The 27,567-nt window shown below is 39.2% G+C and overlaps 1 non-coding gene across 1 annotated transcript; it reads right to left on the bottom strand.

The window, feature by feature from the left end:
- Positions 1-8,125: 8,125 nt before the first annotated feature.
- On the bottom strand, positions 8,126-8,197 carry TRNAA-CGC (transfer RNA alanine (anticodon CGC)). The gene has a single exon. It is a non-coding gene; the product is annotated as a tRNA-Ala (tRNA).
- Positions 8,198-27,567: the final 19,370 nt, after the last annotated feature.

Here is a 27,567-nt window from a genome sequence, read left to right as displayed (position 1 = left end):
TTAAAAACATGGTAATCAACAACATTTGCTTGTCAGCAAAGTACAGGAGGAAACTGACTAAGAGTTTTAATATTCTCCATACTTGTTATTCATACTATCCCGGACAAAACTACTTTTCTCTCCATTTCCTAACATAGAAAAAGGGAAAATGTTCTACTGCCTTTGTATTTTAAGTAGTTTGCTACTTAACATCTTTATTTCAAGAGAGGGGAAATAATGATTGATTATGCCAATCATGTAAGTCTATTTACTTAAGTGAGAAATATAAAGTTGCCTCAATCTTCTTATTCACTTCTTGTTTACTCTGGAAATTGAGTAGCATTATATTGAGGAAGCATGCACTTATATATAATTTTATACATGACAGATTACTTACAGATGCATCACAACTTCTGAAGGACCGGTTTATTTCTAACATAAACTGTAAAAGCTGAACTGCTCAGAAATGCAGATATCACTCTGAAAAAGTCAGATCTCAGCCTCAATCATAGTAAATTGGATTCTCTGAAGAATGTAAAAAATCTATAATTTTTAGAATACTAACTGGATATTCATAGAGAAGACTTGGAGCAATATGAAACACCATGATAATAGAATTGCTGTCTCAAGAAATCTGAAATTAATAGCACAGAGAAGTGGCTTTAAAAATGTTTTATTAATAGAGAAGTGCCACTTCTCAAATGCTTTTTTTTCAGTTACTCTTGCATTATAGAGAAATAGAGACTTAATAATGTATAGCTTAATAATGCCTTGTAATTGGACATTTTCACATTTACCAACATCAGAGTTGCAAAGTCCAGAATATTATCCCTGAAGGAGGTAGCAAATGATCTTTAAATACACAAACATCACAGAGTGAAGTGTATTTTACTCCAAAGGTAAATACAAAGGTATTGAGAGCACCCCCAAGGGGGCACCACGTGATGTGAAACTGAAGACTCCCCACCCACAAGGTCATCAAGACGTGGAGACTCTTCCCCAGCTTCACTCGCATGTAGGGAGAAAGCACCTGTGTATGGCCAAAAGAAAGAGATGACAGCACGCAATCCTCCAGTTAATTTCAGAAGCTGTTTCTGTTCCCACCTTCCATCACATCCATTGCTGTTTGTGAAATGGGTTCTGAGTGATAATAGCAAGTCTAGTTGACATCATCATAGGTGGCAGCCTCAAATGTGACAAATACCATCAAATAGCAAAAGAACACATGTGGGGAGTGCTCAGCAAAGACTCTGTAGGACAGATTTTATAGCGGCTTTGACAACTGGAAATTAAATCTTTCTCAACATGTTGATGGAACTAGTACTTCCTTTTTACAGGTTGGATCACGATAATTACCAAGTAAAAACTCAAGTAGTTGAAACTTCCATAGCAATCCAATGGTTAAGACTTCCCTTCCTAATATAGTGGGAGTGGATTTAATTCCTGGTTGCAGAACTAGAATCCCACAATAGTTCATGGCCAAAAAAACAAAAGCATAAAACATAAGCAAAATTATAACAAATTTAATAAACATTTTTTAAATGGTCTACATCTTAAAAAAATTTAAAAAGCCAAGTAGCAAGCTCAATTAACCATTTCTTGAGTATGCAAATTGAACATGTAGACATGTATATTTAAATCTTGATTTTGAGTATTGCTCATACACATGAAAGAAATTTCAAGATAAAATCAGTATTTATCATATTTAGGAAGAATTTTTTCCAGACCCACATCTGAATAACATTGTTTAAACAGGAGTCCCCAGCCCCCAGGCCATGGACAAATACCGGGCCACACAGCAGGAGGTGAGTGACCAGCGACTGCGGGAAGCTTCATCTGTATTTACAGGCATTCCCCATCACTCTCCCATCACCCCCAGAGGGAACCTTCTAGATGCAGAAAAACAAGCTCAGGGCTGCCACTGATCTTGCATTGTGGTAAGCTATATAATTATTTGGTGAGTTGTAATGATAACAGAAACAAAGTACACAATAAATTTAATGCATTTGAATCATCCTAAAACCAACTCCCCCAGCCTCGGTCCATGAAATAATTGTCTTTCAAGAAACCCGAACCTGGTGCCCAAAAGTTTGGAGGTCACCATTTTAAACAATTGTTTAAACTCTACGTTGCAAACAGATTGCAATGAATGCACTCAATTGGCTATGAATCATGAAATACTAGTTATAATCATTTCCATATCCTACTTAGTTTATGCACTTTGTAAGGACCATAAATACACCGTGGGGTGTTCATTCTATATCGAGTAAGAATATGTAATTACTCTTCTATAATTTTGACTTACATGTGAAGTGTTTACATTACATATAAAGTAACATAAAGTGCATTTTAAATTTTTTCACCTGAGTATAAATTTGAGAAAAAAATAATCACTCATATGTAATTTGCATCTCACTTTTTATTTGCTCTTAGGTAAAGTAAATAAATAAAATATAGTAGTGTGTGTGTGTGCTCAGTCGTGTCTAAGACTCTTTGCAACCCACAGCCCGCCAGGCTCCTCTGTCTGTGGAATTTTCCAGGCAAGAATACTGGAGTGGGCTGTCATTTCCTTCTCCAGGTGATCTTCCTGACCTAAGGATCAAACCCATATCTCTTGCATCTCCTGCGTTGGTAGGAGAATCTTTACCACTGTGTCACCTGAGAAATCTGTTAACAGTCTACAAATGTGCAAATAAATCCTCAACTATTTTGGAAAAAAAATAAAGAATGTTAATCAATATGAGCAAAACATCAATATGAGCAAATCAAATAGAAAAAGCCACCACAAGTTACAGAAGTAAGAACGTTTAGGTACAAGGACCAGAGACTGAAGGAAATTTAAGTGGGGTCATGACTGGGAGAGCTGCCAGGTGAAAACCTGTGGAGCCCCTGGATCACCTGGAGAGTGGCCTGGCGGCCCGGGACATAACACAGCCCTGGGCTCTCACAGCCCCTGGGTTAGTGGATAATCTCCTCTGCAAACATCTCGGGTCTGAGCACCAACGCGCTTTCTGTTTGACTTACTGATAAAGAGACAGATTATTAACAAGAGCACAAATTTTAGTGGTTCTATAAAAGGAGAGGAATTAAATTAAGGTGAAGATAAGCAGGCTGGGCCCAGAATAGTTTCCCCCGCCCCCACCAGGTATTTGAAGTGAGTGGAAAAATCCTCTTCTCACAGTGACGACCTGACCTACTTCCTCACTCATCGCAGCTGTCTGGGCGTCATTCACAGGAGTGCTCAGATCAGAGCTGGGGCTGAATCACCATTCCAGGGATGCAGTTTCCAGGAGATTTGTCTCTTTCTCTGAAGCTTACCTCTCTGGACATTGTAATAGACAATAATTTGCAGTTTTCTAAAGGGTGCTTATGGGTGACTGTTTCATGTCATTATTCAAGACAGACATTTCTGTCAGTGTGTTTCAGCAATTACAGAACACATTCGAGGTTTTCACCATTCAAGTTAAAACAACAGGAGATCAAAATCATCATAAGCATCTGCTTTTTTTCCTCTAGTGATCAGTACTTGTCTCTGTTTAATCGCTAAGTTGTGTCCATCTCTTTTGCGACCCCATGGACTGTAGCCTGCCCGGCTCCTTTCTCCATAGGGTTTATTGGAGTGGGTTGCCATTCCTTTCTCCTGGGGATCTTCCCGACCCAGGAATCAAACTTGTATCTCCTGCAGTGCAGCCAGATTCTTTACCACTGAGCTACCTGGGAAGACCAGTGACCAATATTAGAAATTCTTAATTCAACAATAGGTTTTTGAGAGTGTAAGACATATAATGTGTTATCACAATTGTCAAATATAGCTTGAGTGTCATTCCAACATAAAAAAAATGTTAGAGAAAGAAAACTTTGAATTAAAAAAAGACATAGCCCTTATGAATATATGCCTGTGTATATAAAGAATGGAAACAGTGACAAAATTTATTTTGGAGGGCTCCAAATTACTGCAGATGGTGACTGCAGCCATGAAATTAAAAGACGCTTGCTCCTTGGAAGTAAAGCTTTGACCAACCTAGGCAGCATATTAAAAAACATAGACATTACTATGCCAACAAAGGTCCATCTAGTCAAAGCTATGGCTTTTCCAGTAGTCACGTATGGATGTGAGAGTTGGACTATAAAGAAAGCTGAGTGCTGAAGAATTGGTGCTTTTGAACTGTGGTGTTGGAGAAGACTCTTGAGAGTCCCGTGGACTGCAAGGAGATCCAACCAATCCATCCTAAAGGAAATCAGTCCTGAATATTCATTGGAAAGACCGATGTTGAAGCTGAAACTCCAATACTTTGGCCACCTGATGCGAAGAGCTGACTCATTGGAAAAGACCCTGATGCTGGGAAAGACTGAAGGTGGGAGGAGAAGGGGATAACAGAGGATGAGATGGTTGGATGGCATCACTGACTCAATGGACATGAGTTTGAGTAAATTCCAGGAGTTGGTGATAGACAGGGAGGCCTGGCGTGCTGCAGTCCATGGTGTTGCAAAGAGTCAGACATGACTGAACGACTGAACTGAACTGATACATTCATATATATATATATATATATCTGCAATAACAAAAAACAAAACAAATAGCTAATAATAATAATAACAAAACCCCAAGTGTCTTATAACACCTCATGATAACCACTGTAGATGAAAACAGATTCCCATATCATATAAACTTTATTTTTGTCACATCTTAATTATTCATATGCTATGAGGTCATGGAAAACATGAAGAGATCTGATAGATAATAGATAAAATAGGATAGTTTGAAAAGATATGTACTGCGTGATGTACATGGGGACTTTATTACCTTCTCAATTTTTCTATAAATCTAAAATGGTTTATAAAAAGCATGCAGATGAGGAAGAGATGATCTCTGTTCTCTGGGAGCTCACAGTCAAAAGAGCAGACACCTGGCCAAGAAACTGCAGTCAGGTGTGGTAAGTTTTGTAATAAAAGGAAGCATGGGGTGTACGAGAGTTCAGTGAAGATGCATAGAATAACAGCCTACAGACCTGAGGAAGCTTGGAGGAGAGAATGATTCCAAAATAAATGTTAGAGAATCAAGGAAAAGAGGAAATGAAAAAATGCAAAAAGCCATGGAGTCTAACCTTAAATGGTTAGCTTCCTTGATCACCAGGCTTAGGAGCAAATTCCCTAGACTTTTACAGTCATCCCAGCTTTGATTGAAAGTTTCCTTCCATGCTTTAACCCCTCTCTGACTCTGTCACCATTAGCTCTCTGCTCCTGTCCAACATGGGTACATCCATCTCTGCAGCAAGTCTCGTGCTGTCTGGCCTCCGCTGTATGTGTTGTCCCTTTAGGGACGGTGAACGCATTTTTGCCTCCTTCAATGGTTCTGCAGCCTGTCTCCCTAACCTTGGAAAACTCCCAAGCCTTTTCAGAAGTTTCCAACCTTTTCCAAACTCAAAACGCTTTTACCACACTCTGAATTCCGTTTGAATCATTCTTCAATAATTTTTCTTAAAATATTTCATTTTGGGATTATTTGCATTTTCACATACTTATATATTTTTCATCAGTTATAGTCCAGAATTTGGAGAATTCTTGAAATTCTTTGTTTTAGAATTATAAGACTCCATGGATACCATCTTTCTATCATTTAAGAGAAGGACACAATAAGAACTCATATTGATTGATTGCCAATGTACCTTTGTTTTAGAATTATAAGACTTCGTGGATACCATCTTTCTATCATTTAAGAAAAGGACACAATAGGAACTCACATTTATTGATTGCCAATGTATCAAGAACTCCACAAGGCATGTAAAATATGTTAACTTTTCAAATCCTCCCAAAAGCCATTTTCTGTGAGATATAGCTATTGAGGGGTGCTGATAGGCGACAGTCCATGGGGTCACAATGAGTTGGACACGACAGAAGCAATTTAGCAGGCATGCACGCAACTGTAAAACCTTTCCAGACACATAGTCCAAATCCTGAGTGTGGACTCCAACTAGCAACAAAGCCCAGACTATCTCTGCTCTGGCTTCTACTACCTCCTATGTGCAAGCACAGGAATGGAGACCCATACAAACGAGTGTATTTCACAACAGTATAAAGCTGTTTAGCCTCAAAGCCAGACTGCCTCTCCCTTCTGTCTAGCGGCCACACTCCTTACTAGACATACCACCAAAGGCAATTTTTCAGTGCCCTGGTTCACCAGTTTCCTCAACCTTAAAATAGGGCTTAAAATAGCACCCACCTCCTAAGGATGCTCTACAGAATGAATGAGATGCTGGAAGTGAAGCCAGACACGTAGCAAACTCTATTGCTGTCGTTGTTACCATCATTGTTCCAGATGTCACGCTCTTTCCTTTTTCCGTGTCTGTTCTCTCTGTGGCATAGAAAACATTCAGTAGCTATTTATTTGTTTTATGGTTTCAGCTTTTACTTCTGTGACAGTCCTCTCATTTTCCAGAATACTAAAAAAAAAAAAAAGGAATAGCATTTGACTCCAGTTCAAGAACTTGACAGTTTAGTCACACCTAAGTGCTGAGAGAAAGAGAAGGATGTAGTTAAGGCTGTCAGGAAAATACGGGGATTGTCACAGCTCCGGCAGGTAGTGACAGGGGCAGAGTTGGTGCCTGTAACACTTCTCCCCTTTCCAAACATCTCAGGGCACTAAGAAAAGGAACTCTGACATCGAGAGCGTGCTGAGAAGAGATACGATTTCAAAGGAAGCAATAAAATGTGTAATAGATGTTCGTAATTAGAGAGACTGCTTGCTTCTTGTCTCAGGTTTAATAGCTTCTCAAAGACTATGAATAAGTTAAGGGAGTCTTTAATATTCCTCTGAAATATGAACCCACATACTACCTTGTGTTACATAATTAAAAATGTCTTTGATATGACGGGCTTAGATTTATCCTAGCAAATTATGCGATGAACAGCTCATCTTGAGGATTTATTCATCATGCAAACAAGTGAAGGCCATCAATGCCAACTTTTGGGTGAGGTTCAGCATGGAGGGAAAACTGAAGCTTCATTCATTTCAAATACTGTCAAGTGTTATCCAAGAGGAAAGGCTGATTGGCATCCCCAGGGTTATCTTAATTCTGTTCACATGAGAACTGTAAATACAACTCAGCAGATGACAGAGTGAAAAAACATAGCCAAAGACTCAATAGACCCATGATGCAGGAAGGGAGGACTTGCCAGAGACATCACTTGACTTTGTCATTACCTCATGCTAATCTGAATTCAGGTCACTATTGTTTCCCCCCAAAAAGATGGGATACTCTTCAAAATAGAATAGCACTTTGTAGCAGAGAGTGAACAATAAATGCGTGCATCTGTGTGATCATCTAGTGTGCAGAAAGTGGCCCACCTTCAGTTCTGGGTCTTAACAATGCTCAGGGTCAAGAGGTTTCACTTGTGTAGGTGGGGAGACCCCAAAACTTATCCTGAGACTTGAGTCAACTTTCTCTCCACCCAAGATATACAGGAGCTTTTAAAAAAGCTTTTGTTCTCTACGCCCTTATATATGGTGATCAAAATTGAGATAGCTATCAAAGGCTTGATCTCAGTGAATCCACTGTAATTCCGTGAATTACACTACAGCTAAATCATGTAATTGTCTAGGATAATAAAGCAATAATAAAACTATGTGAATCACGAGGCAGTCCTGGCACAGTTAGATTATATAACTTTGCTGCAAATACTAACAATATCATAGGGGCAAAGAATGAGGCATGACTGGATGACAGAGCATGCACGCATTATAAAGCTGCAAACACTTTAGAAATAAGGACTGCTATAAATATCTTTGTTGTACTTTTTATTCTTTGAGTGGGTCATGCCCATAGCATAGCAGGTAAGTTTCTGTCTGACCATTTATATGGGCTTATTAAAACAAGGTGGATGTTAGCAGAAATGTATATGAATCAATTAGAGTAATAAAGATTTGTTGGGAAGGCTAGATTTTTATTTTGGATTAATAAAAACTATGTTATTAATACTGAAAGAAGATACTATCACATCATTATCATTACACATAGTTCATTGGAAATGGTAGGGTGGTACCTGTAATTTATATTAATGTGTAACACTGGTGACATGTCCTCCTATGAAGTCATGCTGTCTTAAAAATGAAACTAAAAAACAAATTAGCACCATTAGTTGAAAGACATGGAGATGCCAGGGATTGAACCTGGGGCCTCATGCATGCGAAGCATATACTCTACCACTGAGCTACATCCCCAGCCCTGTAAGAAGGCTGCCAGGCTGAAGAATCAGTGCATTGACTTCTCTTAGACAATCTCTCCAGGGAACACAAGAGCCCTGGATTCTCACAGTTTCAAATTCCTATCACAGAGCATTCTGAAGCATTCCTGGTGGACCTATAAATTTTGTACCTTCAGTGCAGAATGTCTTGCTACTTTATGGCTCACCACCATGCTAGTTTCCTCAGCCTTATTTATAGAGATGACGAAACACCATCTCCCTTCAAAATTTATCTTACTCATACAGTTTCCTACTCAGAGATGCAAGAAAATATTTTAGTTATATTCCATAATTTCCCCATTACTTTTATTGCTATTGTTGTTGTTGTTAGTTGCTAAGTCAAGTCTGACTTTTTACAACCCCATGGACTGAAGCTCACCAGGCTTCTATGTCCATGGGATTTCCCTAGCTAGAATACTGGAGTGAGTTGTCATTTCTTTCTCCAAGGGATTTTCCCGACCCAGGAATCAAACCCATGTCTCCTGCCTTGGCAGGCTGATTCTTTACCACTGAGCCACCTGCGAAGCCCATAGGAAATGAAAAAAGAAAAAAAATTTCTGCTCTCCTCCTACAAGTTCGTGACTGGGTACTGCAAATAAGGTGACAAAGGGCAGATTAACAGGAGGAAATCAAAGTTTATTAGCATGGGCACTGGGTTTACATAAGGAAGAAACCCAGTGATGAGGAGCTCAGAGGGCTGTTTAGAACCTGGGACTGTATAGCACCTCAATAGGAACAACATATTTGTAAAAGATGCAGGTAAAGGGGTGCAGACTATGGGCAGGTAAACATATGGAGGAGACTAATGGGAGATGAGGAGCGTGGAGTAAGGCCTGTTTGTGTAGACTGCTCACCAGTTGTTCCACTGGAGAACTGTAATCTCCATTCCAGTACAGTGGGGGCTGCCTGGGGTTGCTCTACACGGGGAATTTAGGGTCTGCTTCCAGGCAGATAGGGGAGTGGGGAAGAGAATTATCCTCTGTCTACTTTTTCCTCTATCGTCTTTGACTCAGAGTAATCATTACACCGGAGTGGCATAGCTGGGGTAGAATATTCTAAACCACTTTCATTTCTTTCCTGAGGTGAAGGTGGGAATAGGGGGTTTTGTTATGGGGGAAGTAGCAAAGAAGTAAACAAAGAAGCAGGTTACTTGTTGCCGTGACAGCTCTCTCCTCGGGACAGGGAACAGTCATTCTACTGCTCACCAATAGACCTACCAGCGCGCCTGGGTTCGTGGCCCTGTAGTGGTCAGAAGAACCAACACTGCTTTTCTCAGAAACACATTAAGTTCAAGACATAGAGAGCTGCCAGCACTGGATTTTTGCTCGCTGTGATGATCAAGATGAAATTGTTATTTGATGAGTAACGTTTTCACCATAAAAGGACAAAAAAATACTAGAAGTAAACCTGAAAGCGGCTCTTTGGTTTCATCTACTTGGTGACCAGAACCCATAATGCTGAACACAGCATATCCTTGATCTGACTACTCACGCAGGACCTTCTAAATATTTAATGAGCTCATCACAGCCTTACAGAAAATCTAATTTCCTCGTTATCACCAACAGCATATTCTGACTCTGACACTCTCTTCCCCACGAAGATGCAAACTTTAAAAGCACACCCTTGCCCTCTCTTAACAACATTGGTTGTTCTTGGCTAAGATACTAAGAACAATAAAATCAACCCAATGATATAGGATATAATAATATTAATGAAACTAATAAAAATCAAGTTCCAAAATAATTCAGAATTACCAAGGAAAAAAAATCACCTCTTCTCTTTTTTAGCTCTGGTTCCAATGAAATGATAGCTTTGGAAAGCCTAATATTATCTTTTCTATAATCTTAAATATTTAATTTGGGAAATATATGCTAATATTCATTTGGAAAAATATGAAAGTATAAATAATTTAAATTTTGATCATAATATCCAAAATATAGGTAATTCCTCTTGAGCAAGTAGTAAATTACATTGTCACTGGAGCTTTTAAATCTTTTACTTTAATAATGTTGGGTCCTCACACATCAGTGAAAACAAAGGTGGTAAAAAACAGATGTCAGTGAGATGTAAATTACTAACCTATATCCAGAACTCAGGCCTATATTATACTTTAAGATACACTACTCCAGTGACTGGGTCTTCCCCAGGTGGCTCAGTGGTAAAGAATCCGCCTGCCAAGACAGGAGACATGGGTTCAATCCCTGAGTCAGGAAGAGCCCCTGGAGAAAGAAATGACAACCTACTCCAGAATTCTTGCTTGGAAAATCCCATGCACAGAGGACCCTGACAGGCTATAGTCCATGATGTCGCAAAGAGTCAGACATGACTTGGCAACTTAACTACAGGCACATGGTGAACCACAATATAAATTCCCTAATTAATTTAACACTAAGAAAACTGAGTGCCGAAGAATTGATGCTTTTCAACTGTGGTGTTGGAGAAGACTCTTGAGAGTCCCTTGAACTGCAAGGAGATCCAACCAGCTCATCCTAAAGGAAATCAGTCCTGAATATTCATTGGAAGGACTAATGTTGAAGCTGAAACTCCAATACTTTGGCCACCTGATGCAAATAACTGACTCATTTGGAAAGACCCTGATGCTCGGAAAGATTGAAGGCAGGAGGAGAAGGGGATGACAGAGGATAAGATGGTGGGATGGCATCGCCAACTCAATGAATATGAGTTTGAGTAAGCTCCAGGAGTTGGTGATGGACAGGGAGGCCTGATGTGCTGCAGTCCATGGGGTCGCAAAGAGTTGGACATGACTGAGTGACTGAACTGAACTGAAGTCTTATTTGATATATTTATTTGTTTGTTTACCTAAAGGTGCTACTTCCCAAAATGGAGTTGCTTTAGAAGTATTGTTCTATTTTTGGAAATACAAACTCCCAAAGGAAGGCTTAGAAATCTTTTTCAATTTCATGTTTAGTGGCACAAAATCAGAAATACAAAATATTGAGTAATAACATCAAGATTATGGATCCCCACAAGTAGCGTTGTTGTTGATCAGTTGCTAAGTCATATCCAATTCTTTGTAGCCCCATAAACTGCCCAAGTTCATGTCCATTGATTCAGTGTTGCCATCCAACCATCTCTTCCTCTACCACCCTCTTCTCCTTTTGCCTTCAATCTTTCCCAGCATCAGGGTCTTTTCCAATGACTAAAGCAACAATAAATTTGTTCTATTTCAAGCCACAAATCTCTGGTAATTTGTTATAGCAACAATAATAAACTAATACACTCAGCCACCTCTACTTGATGCTGGGCTGGTAAATGGAGTCTGTTTACCAGGGTGTCTGTGGTCTGTTTGGCTGCTGCTGCTGCTAAGTCGCTTCAGTTGTGTCTGACTCAGTGTGACCCCATGGACTGCAGCCCACCAGGCTACTCCTTCCATGGGATTTTCCAGGCAAGAGTACTGGACTGGGGTACCACTGCTTTCTCCAGTGATCTCTTTGGAGTGACAGGGAAAAGGTAAAGGGGGACTCTCTCCCCAAGTCTATTCTCTTATCTATGGAGCTGGTGCCCTGTGGATCTCATCTCCCATTCCCCTGTGTTATGGGTTGAAGTGTATCCCCCAAAATCCCTTGTGCAGTGCTTTGTTGCTCAGTCGTGTCTGACTCTTTGTGACCCCATGGACTGTAGCCCACCAGGCTCCTCTGTCCATGCGGATTCTCCAGGTAAGAATACTGGAGTGGGTTGCCATGTGCTCCTCCAGGGGATCTTCCCAATCCAGGGATCGAACCCAGGTCTCCCACACTGCAGGCGGATTCTTTACGACCTGAACCACCAGGGAAGCCCCCAAAATCCATATAGGGAGGTCCTAAATTCCAGAGCCTCAAAATCTGACTAATTTGGAAACAGGGTCATTGCAGATGTAACTTATTAAGATGAGGTCATCCTGGAGTGGGGTAGGTCCCTGTTCCAATGTGACTGGTGTCCTTATAAAAAGGGGTCGTTTGGACCCAGACCCACAGGGACCTCCGTGTAAACGTGAAGGCCGGGTGGTGTATCTACCAGCCAAGGAAACTCTAAGTTGTGAGCAAGCCGCCAGAAGCTAGGGAGCAGGCATGACACGGAGTCTCCCTTCCAAACAGGGGAAGGAGGCACATCTATTGACACCGTGATCTTGGCCTTCTGGCCTCCAGACCATAAGACAACAGACTTCTGTTGTTTTTGTTTGTGTTGCTGTGTTTGGCAGCCCTAATAAAGCAGGGCACCCTCCCAGACCAGGACTCAGCCTTCTGTCTCTCTGGCGGATTCTCCTAGTTCTGAGGTTAGCCATCAGAGTCCATTCAACTGTGCACCCCGCCGCAGCCCCCCTGGGGCTGTGTTCATGGGGAGTCACCCTCGGAGGACTGCACTTTCTTCTCATCTCAGCAGAAAATATCCTTTTGGATTTTCAGCACGTACAGATTCTCAGCCAGTAAACATGCATGAATGTACTAGTTCTCAGCGTTGAATACACAGCTCTTTTAAGGATTGATTTCATTTATTATCAATGAAGTCTCCCCCTTATACCCGTTTGCTGTTGTTAATAATTCATCCCAGTATTAGAAATGGTTGCATCGACTGTGACTCTCTGATGTTTACTTTTAATTTTTATTGATAATATGAGACAGAATTAGCCGAACTAATAACTGTCAAGTCAGCTAATTCTATCTCTTGTCAGTCAAAGTAGGTCCCTGACAGTAACATCAGGCCCTGTTTCCCCACATCCCCTGATATATGTGAATGTATAAGAACATCAAAACATACAACCATTGAAACTTTCTTCTGCAGACACGTCTAGTCTTAAAGGGGATGACAGAGGATGAGATGGCTGGATGGCATCACTGATTCAATGGACGTGAGTTTGAGCAAACTCCAGGAGATGGTGAAGGACAGGGAGGCCTAGCGTGCTGCAGTCCAGGGAGTGGCAGACTTGGATAAGACTTCACAACTGAACAACAACAAAAAAGTAAACTGGCAAAACTTCATGACAAGGAACCAACAGGACCCACGTGTGGCAAAGAAGACTTCTCACAAAGGCAAACTGGATGACATAAAAATAATTTGTGTCCACATTGCATTATGTATGAAAATGTTTATGATAAGGTTAAATACTCAGAGGGATAGAAATAATTCTTCCCAGTTTGTTTTATCAATAACCATTATATCATTGTGAATTACATGAATTTCCTTTATTTGGAACTAAACAGCCAAAATAAAATTCATTTTCCTTTGCATACATACATTAGAATGCCAATTCTTGTAAACATAATTTTGTTTACAAATGTTATGATATTTTATGATTTTTTAATTTTTTTTTTTTGGTTCTTAGATGTTTTACATAACTAATTCTTTGTCTCTCATCAGCTAAACCTTTTCACATATTTTGTAGACTTTCATCCAAATCTTAACACTTCCTTGAGGTCTATATTAGGCACCAAATCCTCCATACATCCTTCTCAGACAATTTTAATGAATATTAAAAATAATAATGGTGTATCTTTAAGTAGTTTACAAATTATTTTCTTACACACTTTATGTTCAATTTTTATTTTTTTGAAACATTTTTTTGGGTTTGAGTGTGGGCTCCTCTGGCAGCTCAGTTGATAAAGAATCCCCCTGCAATGCAGGAGACTCGGGTTTGATCTCTGGGTCAGGAAGATCCCCTTGAGGAGGGAATGGCTACCCACTCCAGTATTCTTGCCTGGGAAATCCCATGGACAGAGGAATAGAGGAATCTGGTGGGTACAGTCCATGGGGCTGCAAAGAGTTGGACATGACTAAATGACTTTTTTCGTTTTGGGGTTTGTGCAAAATTATTGAATGCAGAGATCAGGATCTTCATTTTGTATCATTTATTTATGTTTGATGTAGACCTTTTTTAAAGTCTTTATTGAATTTTTGACAATATTATTTCTGTTTTATGTTTTGGTTTTTTGGTCATGAGATATGTGGGGTCTTCCCTGGTGGCTTATCCCCTGAAGAAGGGAATAATAACCCACTCTAGTATTCTTGCCTGGAGAATTCTATGGACAGATGAGTCCATGGGGTTGCAAAGAGTCAGACACGACTGAGCAATTAACACACACATGCGTGTGGGATCTTAGCTTCCTGACCAAGGATCAAACCCACACCTGCATTGGGAGGCAAAGTCTTAGCTGCCGAACCACCAGAGAAATCCCTATTTCATTTCTTTTTTACAATGACTTGAATAGGTGTAAGGCACATAGTGGAACATACATATAATTTTCTAATTAATTACCATATTGATCATATTTATGATATACTTTTTAAAGGTGACACAATAAAATGGAACTGCTTTTTAAGACTTTTATTTTTAAAAATAAAATCCCAAGTGAAGTTGCTCAGCCGTGTCCAACTGTTTGTGACCCCATGGACTGTAGCCTACCAGAATCCTCTGTCCATGGGATTTTCCAGACAAGAGTACTGAGTGGGTTGCCATTTCCTTCTCCAGGGGATCTTCCCAACCCAGGGATCAAACCTGGGTCTCCTGCATTGAAGGCAGGCACTTTTACCATCTGAGCCACCAGGGAAGTCCATAAAATCCCAAAGGAAAGTTAAAATTCCACTTCAAATTTCCTTCTGAGATGGCAACACCCTCCAGTATTCTGGCCTGGGAACTTCCAAGGACAGAGGACCCTGGAGAGCTACAGTCCACAGAGTCGCAAAGAGGAGGACACAACTGATGACTCTTTCTTTCTTTCAAATTTCATATTCCATTGTAGAGTCTAAGAATACTTGATGAACATAAAATATTGGCTCCTAGCATCAAGACTACAGAGATGTTTTGCTACAATTGTCATACATTTACATTTCTTAAAAAGTACTTTTGCATAAAAACTGGCATCTGTTAGTTCGTCGAGAAGCGTTTATTGAGCATAGAGAGACAGGAATGCTATAAATCACTTTGGTGTTTTTTAATAGCTATTTATTTGGCTGCATCAGGTCTGACTTGCAGCTCGTGGGGCCTTTCCTTGTGGCACATGGATTTTCTAGTTGTAGCACGTGGGTTTGGTTGTTTCGTGCATGTGGGATTTTAATTCTCATACCAGGGATTGAATCTGTGACTCCTGCATTGCAAGGCGGATTCTTAACCACTGAACCACTGGGGAAGTTCCTCACTTTAGTGTTTTCAACAATAGTTTTCTTGACGTGATACATTTTCCTGTGAGAACAAATGCCAAGTCTCTTCTGTAATTAGCTAGTCCTGAGGCATTTGACCGGTGTCACGGTTTTGTTTTGTTTTTTGAGGTATAGATGCTGGTTTGCTTCTTCTTGTGTTTTGTTTTTAAGAACACCATTTTCCTCTCTTACCATGAAATGACATCTCAGAGGATGATTGGTAGGATGGCAGGAATAATCCAACGGTGACATTTTTCGTGTGAAATTGACATCATAATTCTCTAAGTTCACAGATAATTCTGTAGAACTGTTTTTATACAAATATAGCAATTTTCTGCTTATGTAAGTATAAAGAGGCTAAAATGAGCTGAATATAAAAACTATTATTAGCATCACATGAATCACACATATCATCAAAATGTCAGTTAGAGGAAAAAAATAAGCAAAGGTTTGTCAAGTGAAAGAGACTGGCAGAAGAAGAGGGAGGAAGCAGTGTCTTGGAAAGAAACTATGATTGTCCCTGGAAAGGAATTTTCTACTTCAGAGTGCCTACAATACCGTTTGATTGTGTTAATTTGATCCTCTGGCATGATGGATGATAAATCCACAGTGTTGTCAAAACTTCAGCAAACAAAAGCATTCAACAGTTTTTACTATTGACATAATGCAAAATAGGAGGAGGAAAATACAAAGAGGACAGGACCATGAAGCCATTGTCTTGAGGCTTTTTTTCAGGTAGAAAAAGGAAAGGTAATGATTTATACCCCATTTCAATTATACTTAGGGAAATATTTGACACAGCTCTTCCCAGGTGGTGCAGTGGTAAAGAATCCACCTGCCAATGTGGGAGACGGGGGTTTGATCCATGATTTAGGAAGAACCCCTGGAGAAGGACATGACAACCCACTCCAGTATTCTTGCCTGGAAAATCCCCCGGGCAGAGGAACCTGGTGGGCTTGCAAAGAGTCAGCCATGACTGAGCACACACTTACAGTGTTGGACAATAGGCTTCATAACTGAAGGCGGCTGCATCAGAAGGACACTGTGTGCATCTAAGTGTATCAGGGAAACACCAGGGGGAGATAACAGGTGGAAAAGCATCAGGCTTAATATCAGACAACTGTGCTAGTTTTTATGCTGTCACCCAAAGGGTTGATTTGACTGCCAAGCCAGACACTAACAACATGAACCACTGGATTACTCACAATAGCCAAGGCATGGAAACAAACTGAAAGTTCATTAATGGATGAATGGATAAAGAAAATATGATACCTATACCTATATATGTATCTATGTATCTGTATACACATATCTGCATATGCATATATCCATATATGTATGTATACACATAAAATTTGCATACATGTATATATGCAGATTAGGCTATTTTTCAACCACATGAAAGAGGGACAGTCTGTTTGCAACAACATGGATGAACCTGGAGGATGCCATACTCAGTGAAATAAGCCAGACGCAGAAAGACAAATACTGTATGGTCTCACATGTATGTGGAATCTAAAAAGCTAGAACTGCCAGAAGCAGAGTATATAGTAGTTACTAAGGACTAAATGGTGGGGAAACGGGAGATATTAGTTGCAGTGTTCAAACTTCCAGTTATAAGATGAAAGTTCTGGGGACCTAAAGTGCAGCAGAGTGATTGCAGTTGATAATGTGTATTTATACTTGAAATTTGCTAACAGAGTAGATCTTGTCTTCTTACCACCAAAAAATGGCAACTAAGTGAGGAAATGGATGTGTTCATAGCTTGATTGTGACCATTATTTGCAAATCATATATAACCAAACATCATGTGTACAACTTAAATAGTTTCTATTTGTCAATAATATCTGAATAAAACTGGAAAAAATTGCAATTGGGTAGATTATCTTCTACATCTTTTGGTTTAGATGATCAGAAAGGCCAGAAATATTTTTTAGGGACTTCGCTGGTAGCCCAGTGGCTACGACTCTGCGCTCCCAACGCAGGTCTGGCTTCAGTCCCTGGTCGGGGGACTAGATCCCACATGCCACAACTAAGAGCTTGTGTGCTGTGACTAAAAGATCCTGCATGCGGCAATTAAGACCTGATGCAAACAAATACACAAATATTTTTAAAAAGAACCATTTTAAAAATATTTATTTCATTAGTCTCACCAATCTTTGTCACCACCTAAGGTTACAGAAATTTCAAAAATAGAGCAGGAGCTTACATGTAAAGAATGAACACCTTCTAGATAACTGCTTCCCACAGAACTTTCTGTGATGATGAAAATGTTCCATGTCTACATTGTTACTGAACCCACGAGAATGCCAGGCACTTGAAATGCAGCTGGTGTGACTGATGAACTGAAGTTTTTATTTTATTAATTTCAGTAGAAATAGCGACAGCAGCCACTGACTGGGGAATCAGCCTGTGTCATTCTGGGGTCTTGGCTGATTCTGCACACTCTTCCTGGCTGATCTTACCCGCATCCTCATCCTTCCTGACCGCCTAGATGCAGGCATGCCCCGTCTCCACCTCACCACAGTACAATGTCTAACACGTGTGAGAGACTCTTTAGGTGTCAGGCAGCACCCTGAGAGCTCTGCACACAGCATCTTATTCCAGCTCCCCCAGCTTTCTTATGCCATAAATACAATTGTTCAAGTTAACTTGCAGCTGAGGAAAACAAGAACAAGCTGATTCATGTTTGAATAAGAAGTTAAACAAAATAACCTTCATAATGCACCAATCTTGGCATATAAACCTAAGTTCAATGTTTTGCCTAAGGGCATGGCTATTTATGACAAAGCCAGGGCTGCTCTCGATTCTCTGCTCATTCTGATTTCCACTCTGCTACACTGTGGAATGGACGCTCGCCATATAAACAAAAATGCAACAACAGCAGAAAACCTCCACCAAGAAACTACAGATCCAGGCAAACCAGACTGAGGGAACAGGGTGGACGTGAGAAAAAGATCTAAAAAAATGACCCAAGCTGGTTAGGGAAAGTGCTAGTAAAAATTTCTATGTGATGACGTCTGAGTTTACAGAGGGTGAAACTCTCTCCCTCTGAACTTCTTAGGATCCATACAATCACATATACAATTCTAAAGTAATAATAAAGTGAGACTTTTCAATACCAACTAAAGTTGGGACTAAAGGGACTCAGGTTAAAAATCAGTCTTTCCTAGATTGTCTAATTGTGGGCTGGAGTGTTAGTCCATGGGAACATTGAAGAGTCCTAGCTCTCTGATCATATGACATGCTAGACATGAGTTTGACTTTAATTTGAGGATCCTGAAGAACACGTTGGAAAGTCAGAGAAACTCATAATGAGACAGGAGAGAGAAAGATGATGTTTAGGCTCCCTTTTGTTCAATTTTAGAGAATCAAACATCTCTTGAAGCTGTTAGGAGGAACATATAAAAGGCCGTTTCTCAGTCACTGTGACAAGAACATATTTAATCTCCAAAACTTCAGAGGAGAGAATTTTCTTCTAAGAGCTCAATGCCTCCTCTGACTCTGGTACTAGGGCATAACTGTGCTCCTTGGTAAGAGGTTAAACGTAATAAAACTAATCAGGCATTTTATAAGTGCCTTGATGGTACCAGAGTCGTCTGAAATACACAAAGAAACAACTTAATTGTCTGGATTTATCAACAGGAAAACACTGGATGGTTTTTCTGACAGAATAGTAACTGATTTTACTCTTTTTTTCAAATGTCATCCAATATCTTAATTAGAATTGAACTTAAAATATCCAGTTGCTCATATAAACCACAAGGTAAAATTTGATAACTGTGATTAGACATAGATCTTCAGACAGAGAGAAAATATTCATATTCTGGCAAGAAAGCATGCCTTGCTACTGCAGAAAAATAAGAATTTTCTGTTTTTTATACAAATTTGCAAATGTGTTCATGGTACCTATACACTTTTAAAATATCATATCATAATTTGTATTTTCACAACTATGTTAGGCAAAATGAGCATTAACCTCTATTATCTTCAAGTGGGCTCTGTTTTATAAACTGCCAAAGCTAGTCAGCATCACCTCCCAGGCTGGACCGAATCCTGTGACCCCCAGCAGAAGAGAGGCACAGAGCCATTTCCGGAATCCAAGTTTTCTGAGTTCATTCTTTGGGATCATATCTGGTGAAACTGAGAGGGTGTGCTGTGGGTACCATATGTTAAGAATTTGAAAGACGCTCAGGATTAGATCATTCTCTGGCTTTTCTCTTCACAAATATTGCTGCTTTCACACATCCCTGTGTTTAAGCTAAGCACACCAAAAGTAACCGGTGACATTTTCTTTAAAGGTAGAGTTTCTAACCACATCCTTCAATTTGGGGAATCTGACCTTAGTATACCCTTATGGCAACTAACCATATCTCTATCACTGGCTTTCCCATATAATAGTAATATTCATAACTGTTGCTGTTTAGTTGCTAAGTTGTGTCTGAATCTTCCGTGACCCCATGAACACTAGCCCACCAGGCTCCTCTGTCCACAGGATTCTCCAGGCAAGATTACTGAATGAATACTATTTCCTTCTCCAGGGGATCTTCTGGACCCAGGAATCCAACATATGATTACTTACCACTGAGCCAGCAGGGAAACCCAATAACAGTCTCTTTATGTGTCTATGTCTAATAATAATAGTCTCTCTATTTGTCTATGTCTTTCACCAAACTTAAAGATTCTTAATGACAGAGACTGAATGTTACTTATCTTCTAATCCCTGACACCTAAAAAATTAATTTAACACTTAGTTACTGCCTAATAACATTTTGCTTGGAAAAACAATAAACAGATGAAAGAGAGAATTCATGAATGAGTATAAATTTGATTGACATAAAGACAAATGTAACTTCAGCTTGGCATGGAAAAATTAGAAACCAAAATATTTTTCAATCTTTCTCTACCAAGAGCTTTAGACCCTGATATCAAAGACAGTTTAGAAATGTAACATTCATTTATGTTTTCAACTTTCTTTTTTGGGAAATCTATGACTCCACTAGAAATGAATTTTGTTCCTCCAGTTGGTCCCCCTCATCCCATCAAATGGAGGAATCGTCAGGACTTCTGCAACTGTAATCAATCAAATTGTGATGAGCAATTAGGAAGATGTGGGTATTAGGAATACAGCTGTAGTCAGAACAAGAAAGTGAAGGATGGGCATTGGGAGAATCCAGGTCTAAGGTTGGTGTGACGTGGCATACCTGCTCAAGTGTGTCTGACTCTGTCACCCCATGGATTGTAGCCCGCCAGGCTCCTCTGTCCATGGGATTTTCCCAGCCAAGCATACTGGTGTAGGTTGCCATTTCCTTCTCCAGGGGAATCTTCCTGACTCCAGGATCAAACTCGCATCTCTGAGTCTCCTCCAGAGGTGGTCCCTGGGGGCTGCCTCAGCCTCAGGGCAGAGCCAGGCTCTCAGCACGGAACTGATGCCAGGACCTGCCCCCATATGACACCTCGACCAGCTGTCTGGGTCCTGGAGCTCCTCGTTGGCATGGTCTAGACTGTCAGCTCTGGGATCGTGGTCAGAGTCCTTCAACCTAACTCCCACCCACTTTCCTTTCCCGGGGATGTCAGATCAGGGTCACTGTCTGAAGGCTTCTCTGAGGACTGCAGCCAGTTTCCATTTGTATTTCTTAGAGGCTGGACCCTGGTCCCTAGCAAACCCACACAGTCAGCCTCCGCTCCCTGGAGAAGCCAGCAGGCAAAACCTATCACAGCATTAGGCAAGTAATAAGAATTTAATGGTGTTTGTGGCTCGAAGAAATCAAAACCACTAAAACAACAGTAAAAAAAAAAAAAAATGCAAAAAATAAAAAAGGAAATTCACAAAAGAAGAAACCTGTGCAACCTTACCAGGAATCAAATTAGCATAACTTTGAAATAAACAAACTACCAAAATTGCAAAGAGAATGCACTGTTGTTTTCCTGTTGTAGATAAGGGAGCTAAGTGCCTGCCTTCAGCTGTTATTCACAGGAGTAAATTGTTCTTGTCACACTGCATCTTACTCTTAGGAGGCAGTAATCACAGGCTGGGAAGCGGGCCTTGTGAGAATCTCACAAAAGACGATGAAGGGGTGTCAGCTCCATCTCTGTCTGTCCTCTGCCTGTCTTTTTCTCTCTGTTTCTTTCTATGTCTCTCTATCTCTCTCTGTGTGTGCGGTGGGCAGGGGGGAGGGGTGTCTTTTTCAATTTTTTTCCAACACTATGCCTTTAGACCTGCAGTTTAAAAACAAAATATGGGAACAAAAATCTTTGATGGTGGACTGAGAAGAAAAAAAACTTTACATTTCATTCAGTGTTTGGACTAACCTTGAAATTCATTTAAACAACAACCCTCATTTCTCAAGTCTCATGTAGCCCAATCTTCCACGTGGAAACCAAGCCCAGAGATCCTCCCCTCTGTGAGGAACAGCTACTTCATTTTCACCAGCTTCAGTGGCAAGAAGGAGCTAATGAGTCTTTCTGAGAATCCTTGCAGATTTAGTGGTAAGAAAACCTGATTTTAAAATAAGGAGGCTTTAACTGATAAAACTCAGATCTATTATTTAAGTAATCCTAAGAGTCTCCAAGCCTCATGTTTCCCCATTTTAAAGTAAGTCTGAGAGACTTAGAGAATGGACTTATGGTTGCCTGGGGGAAAGATGGGGGGAAGGCTAGTTGGGGAGTTGGGATAGTCATGTACACACTACTGTATTTAAAATGGATAACCACAGGATCTGCTTCAGGGCACAGGGAACCCTGCTCAGTGTTATGTGGCGGCCTGGATGGGAGGGGAGCTTAGAGGAGGATGGATACAGGTATGTGATGGCTGAGTACCTTTGCTGTTCAGCTGAAACTGTCATGAACTTGTTTGTCAATCAGCCATACCCCAAGACTACCCAGGAAGTCTCTCCCTGTAATATGTATTCTAGAACCAGTAAGGTCTAAGAAAAAGTTTAAAAATGTAAAAAAAAAAAAATTAAATTAATAAACTTAGTAAGTCTGAGAAAATAAAAAATACCTTTTTCACAGATATGTGTTGCACTTAAGTGAGACAACTTGCTACCATGTCAAGTATGACAAAATGTCAGTAAAAGAGCATAAATCTGAGATTTTTTTTCCCTCTCAGTTTAAAAGTGGGTGCTTTAAAGCAATATTGCAAGATAATTTTGGAAGTTTCTTGCTTTTCTAAATTTGCAATTATTTATACTAAAGTAATTCAGTGCTTCCCTGGTGGCTCAGATGGTGAAGAATCTGCCTGCAATCCTGGAGACCCAGGTTCTATCCCTGGGTCAGGAAGATCCCTTGGAGAAGGAAATGGCAACCCACTCCAGTATTCTTGCCTGGAGAATCCCACGGACAGAGGAGTCTGACAAACAATAGTCCATGGGGTCACAAAGAGTCAGACACGGCTGAGTGACTAACACCCACATAATAGAATATAATGATGGATACTGCAAAGCATTCATAGAGAAACATGACTTTCCTGGGTCCTTAATTTTTTTTTTTCATGTACTATGCAGTTAGTTCTACAGTTTAAAAATGAAACAAAACAAAGAGACAATAAACCTTGATGAGCTGAAAAGGAAAGAAATAGTTAACTTTAATTTTTAAAATGTTTCTGTATAAGAAGCTATTTATATTTTTTAAAGTAAAACAAACAAAAAATAAAACATAATCATAATCTTTACTGGATTTTTAAAGACTTTCAAATAAACTAGTTTTGGGGGCAAATTTATGATACCATTCACCTCTGTTACTTATATATTACATATCACATTTATTATAAATGTATATCCTGGGTATGCAGGTCAATGTATATAATAGGTGACTTAAAAACATTAAGGTGATTTAAATTATTACAGTCTGATATTCTTGTATGGACTTTTAAAAATAAATTTGGGCTTTTTTTAATTTTAAACATTATAAAATTCTATTTGGGCTTTAAATTTGCTTGTTTGAAATATTACTGATGATGACTTCAGTTTAATTTAGATCAATTGATTTTCAAATGCAGACATGGGGATGTTAGCCTTGATAACATAAAATTTATCTAATTTAAAGCTATATTGAGTTTGAGGTGCTTTCCAATCACGTATTATGGATGTGAGTGTGTGTGTGCTCGTGCATGTGAGGAGGGTGTTCTGAGAATGTTTGCCCTTATCAGCTCAAGCTGATGAACTGGATGCTTAAACAGCAAACATTTATTCTCACGATCCTGAAGGCTGAGAATCTAAGACCAAGGTGTCAGCAGACCAGATTCAGCGACTGGTGAGTATCCTCTTCTGGGCTGGAAGATGACCATGTTCTGGCTGTGTCTTCACATGACAGAGAGGTCGTGTATTTCACATCTCTTCTTATAAGAGCATTAAAATGGCAACCCACTCCAGTGTTCTTGCGTGGAGAATCCCAGGGACGGGGGAGCCTGGTGGGCTGCCGTCTATGGGGTCTCACAGAGTCAGACACGACTGAAGCGACTTAGCAGCAGCAGCAGCTGCAAGCCCATTGAGAGGGCTCTACTCTCATGATCAAATTTTCTTCCAAAGGCTCCATCTTCAAACACCATCATACTGGAAGCTAGGGCTTCATCAAATAAATTACACAATTCAGTCCATACCAATACATGTATTTATTTTTGAAAAAAAATCCCCCAGATAAGTGAATGATTATCATTGATTCTGATTGTCTAAATGTATGGCTTTTCAATTCTGGATGAATACAATGCTATATGAAATATTACTATGAAATATATTCAAAATGAGAATTTTTACCTTCAAAGCTCTTAAGAGTCCTGGTAATAGTGTTAATGGCTTCCCATGTGGCTCAACTGGTAAAGAATCTGCCTGCAATGCGGGTAACCTGGGTTCGATCGCTGGGTTGGGAAGATCCCCTGGAGGTCACAACTGCCCACTCCAGTTTTCTGGCCTGGAGAATTCCCTGAACTGTTTAGTCTATGGAGTCACAAAGAATCAGACAAGACTGAGTGACTTTCAATGGTGTTACTAATAATAGGTTGAATTTGAACTATGAATATGCTTGCTATTTGGAAATAAAATGTGTTTTTGTGCTCAGTATTTTTAGAAGATAAAGAGGCGCCTACTTTTTTAAGAAGCAATAGGTCATTTGTCTGTTATTGATTCAAAATTGCATTTATAGAAAATGTCTATAATCATAAGAAATAATATTGTGAGATATTATATAATACTAAAATTTACATTTTTCTTTCTTTGTCAGGGTACTTACTTGATGATTTCAATATTATCACCATTAAATAAGTATTATTTTAAACATATTGTGACTGTTATAAATAAAATTTAGAATTTGTACTTTTACTTAGAAAGGACTAATAAAATAAAAAAATACTTTCTTAAAAGAAATTCTACTTTGTGATAAGGGATTCCTTTTATTACTTAAACTCAAAAGCTCAGTGCTATCTTTTATTAATAAATGTTAATCCATAAAATTTATATCTACTTAATCATTTTATTTTGTTTATCTGGGAATTATGAAGTATAAATGGTAAAATCAACAACTTAACAACATTGAAATTGTAATTATATAAGATGCTTGAAGGATGCATTCTAAATAAAAATTCTACCCTTGAAGTTGAAGAGCTAAGCCTACACATAACACCTAAATAGTTTATGAACAAGTTCTGCCAAACGTTCAAGAACAGATAATTCCCAACTTATACAAAATATTCCAGAGAAAACAATGGAAAAATACCCAAATCACTTCCTGAGACCTAAATAACCATGGTATTGTGCCAGAAAATGATAGAAAAAGAAAGAAAACCACAATCTAATGTTAGTCATAAACAGGAGTTGTACAATTTTATATATTTTATCAAAATGCATTAAAATTAAAAAGTACTCCATGACCAATTAGTTCTGTGATTCAAGACCATTCAAAGTAGATCATCTGATATTTTAATTTGCTACACTAAACCTGGGAACAACCTGATCACTTTAGATACAAAAACAAAACAGATAAACATTCAATAATGTTTAATATGTATCACATCTAAGGATTATTTAGGAAATATGACAAAATAATAAATTTAATAATCAAATGAAAGCATAAAAGTTTATGAAAAATTGGATAAAGAACATAGGATAAGGTTATGTCTTTCCAGATACTAAAAAATACATGTACATAATCTGTATGAATTACATATTAATTATAGTGTTAGTGTAGGAATAAAAACAATAGAAAGGAAACAGAGAAAAGCTAAAAACAGAATTAGGGAAATACATTCGAATCTGGCTTGTACTTCTAATAGTTAAAATTGTATTCAGTTGCATTTAACAGAAACCTACTATAAGATTAAACAAATTATGGTTAATAATCAGCACTGAAAACCGTGTTTTAGTGAGGCTGTCTTCTTCCTTCTGTTACCCTGTTCTTGAAGCATTTCTGTCACACATGGCTAGAAGATATTTGCACCTTCAAATTCACCTTCATGTTCTAAGTAGGAAGAACACGACAGAGCAAAGGCCAAAAGGGGAGTGTTAGTTTGACCTGTAGAAAAATCTTTTGTAGAAATGCCCATTCACGAACTTCTACCAGCATTGCCCAGGCAAAAACTCAGTCACATGACTCCCTTCAGCAGAAAAGGAATTCAGGTAAGTGCATGTCTAAGCCTCCCAATATCTACCCTAAAAAGAAATCAAATGAGAAAGAGGTCTTAGCTGGCTTTCAGGAGTAACAAGGGTGGGGCGGGCAGGGGAGGTGGGCAACCTTCTGACAAACTTAGTGAAGCTCGGCATTCAGATCAATGGGTAACATTTTAAATGATAAATTTTAAGAAATTATCTCTTAAGATGTAAAATATATGGCTTCTCTGGTGGTTCAGTGGTAAAAAATCACCTTTTCTAAAGCAAAACACAAACCTAAATCCACAAGGAAAAAGCTTAGGGCAATATATTGCTTCCAATTTTAAAATTGCTTTACAACAAAATATATTATAAAAAAATTTAAAAGTAAAATGGTAGATTGGGGAAATTATTTACAAATAAATATCAAAGAAGTCCTGTGCACAATATTTGCAAAACCCTGTATATCTTTATGCAAAAAAAACACCAGTCAAACAATTAGGCAAAGGAACTGAATAATTGATTCACTAACACGTCGCTAAGAACCCTAGAAAACTAACCAAATTGATCAGATGGACCACACCCTTGTCTAGCACAATGAAACTAGGAGCCATGCCACGTAGGGCCACGCAAGATGGACAGGTCATGGCAGAGAGTTCTGACAAAATGATGTCCACTGGAGAAGGGAATGGCAAACCATTTCAGTATTCTTGCCTTGAGAATCCCATGAACAGTATGCAAAGGCAAAAAGATAGGATGCTGAAAGATGAACTCCTTAAGTCAGTAGGTGCCCAGTATGCTACTGGAGAAGAGTGGAGAAATAACTCCAGAAAGAATGAAGAGATGGAGCCAAAGCTAAAACAATGCCCAGTTGTGGATGTGATTGGTGATGGAAGTAAAGTCTGATGATGTAAAGAGCAATATTGCATAGGAACCTGGAATGTTAGGTCCATGAACCAAGGCAAATTGGAAGTGGTCAAACAGGAGATGGCAAGAGTGAACATTGGCATTTTAGGAATCAGCAAACTAAAATGGACGGGAATGGGTGAATTTAACTCAGATGACTATTATATCTACTACTGTGGGCAAGAATCCTTTAGAAGAAATGGAGTAGCTATCAGAGTCAATGAAAGAGTCTGAAACACAGTACTTAGACACAATCTCAGAAATGACAGAATTATCTCTGTTTGTTTCCAAGGCAAACCATTCAATATCACAGTAATCCAAGCCTATGCCCCAACCAGTAATGCTGACGAAGCTGAAGTTGAATGGTTATATGAAGACCTACAAGACCTTCTAGAAATAACACCCAAAACAGATGTCATCTTCATTATAGGGGACTGGAATGCAAAAGTAGGAAATCAAGAGCTACATGGAGTAACAGGCAAACTTGGCATTGGAGTACAGAATGAAGCAAGGCAAAGCTAACAGAGTTTTGCCAAGAGAATGCACTGGTCTTAGCAAATAACCTCTTCCAACAACAAAAGACAAGACTCTACACGTGGACATCACCAGATGGTCAATACTGAAATCAGGTTGATTATATTCTTTGCAGCCAAAAATGGAGAAGCTCTATACAGTCAGCAAAAACAAGACCGGGAGCTGACTGTGGCTCAGATCATGAACACCTTACAACCAA

Source organism: Dama dama, chromosome 27, assembly GCF_033118175.1.
Source record: "Dama dama isolate Ldn47 chromosome 27, ASM3311817v1, whole genome shotgun sequence".
Taxonomy (NCBI): domain Eukaryota; kingdom Metazoa; phylum Chordata; class Mammalia; order Artiodactyla; family Cervidae; genus Dama; species Dama dama.
This window is presented reverse-complemented; position numbering and strand designations above follow the sequence as displayed.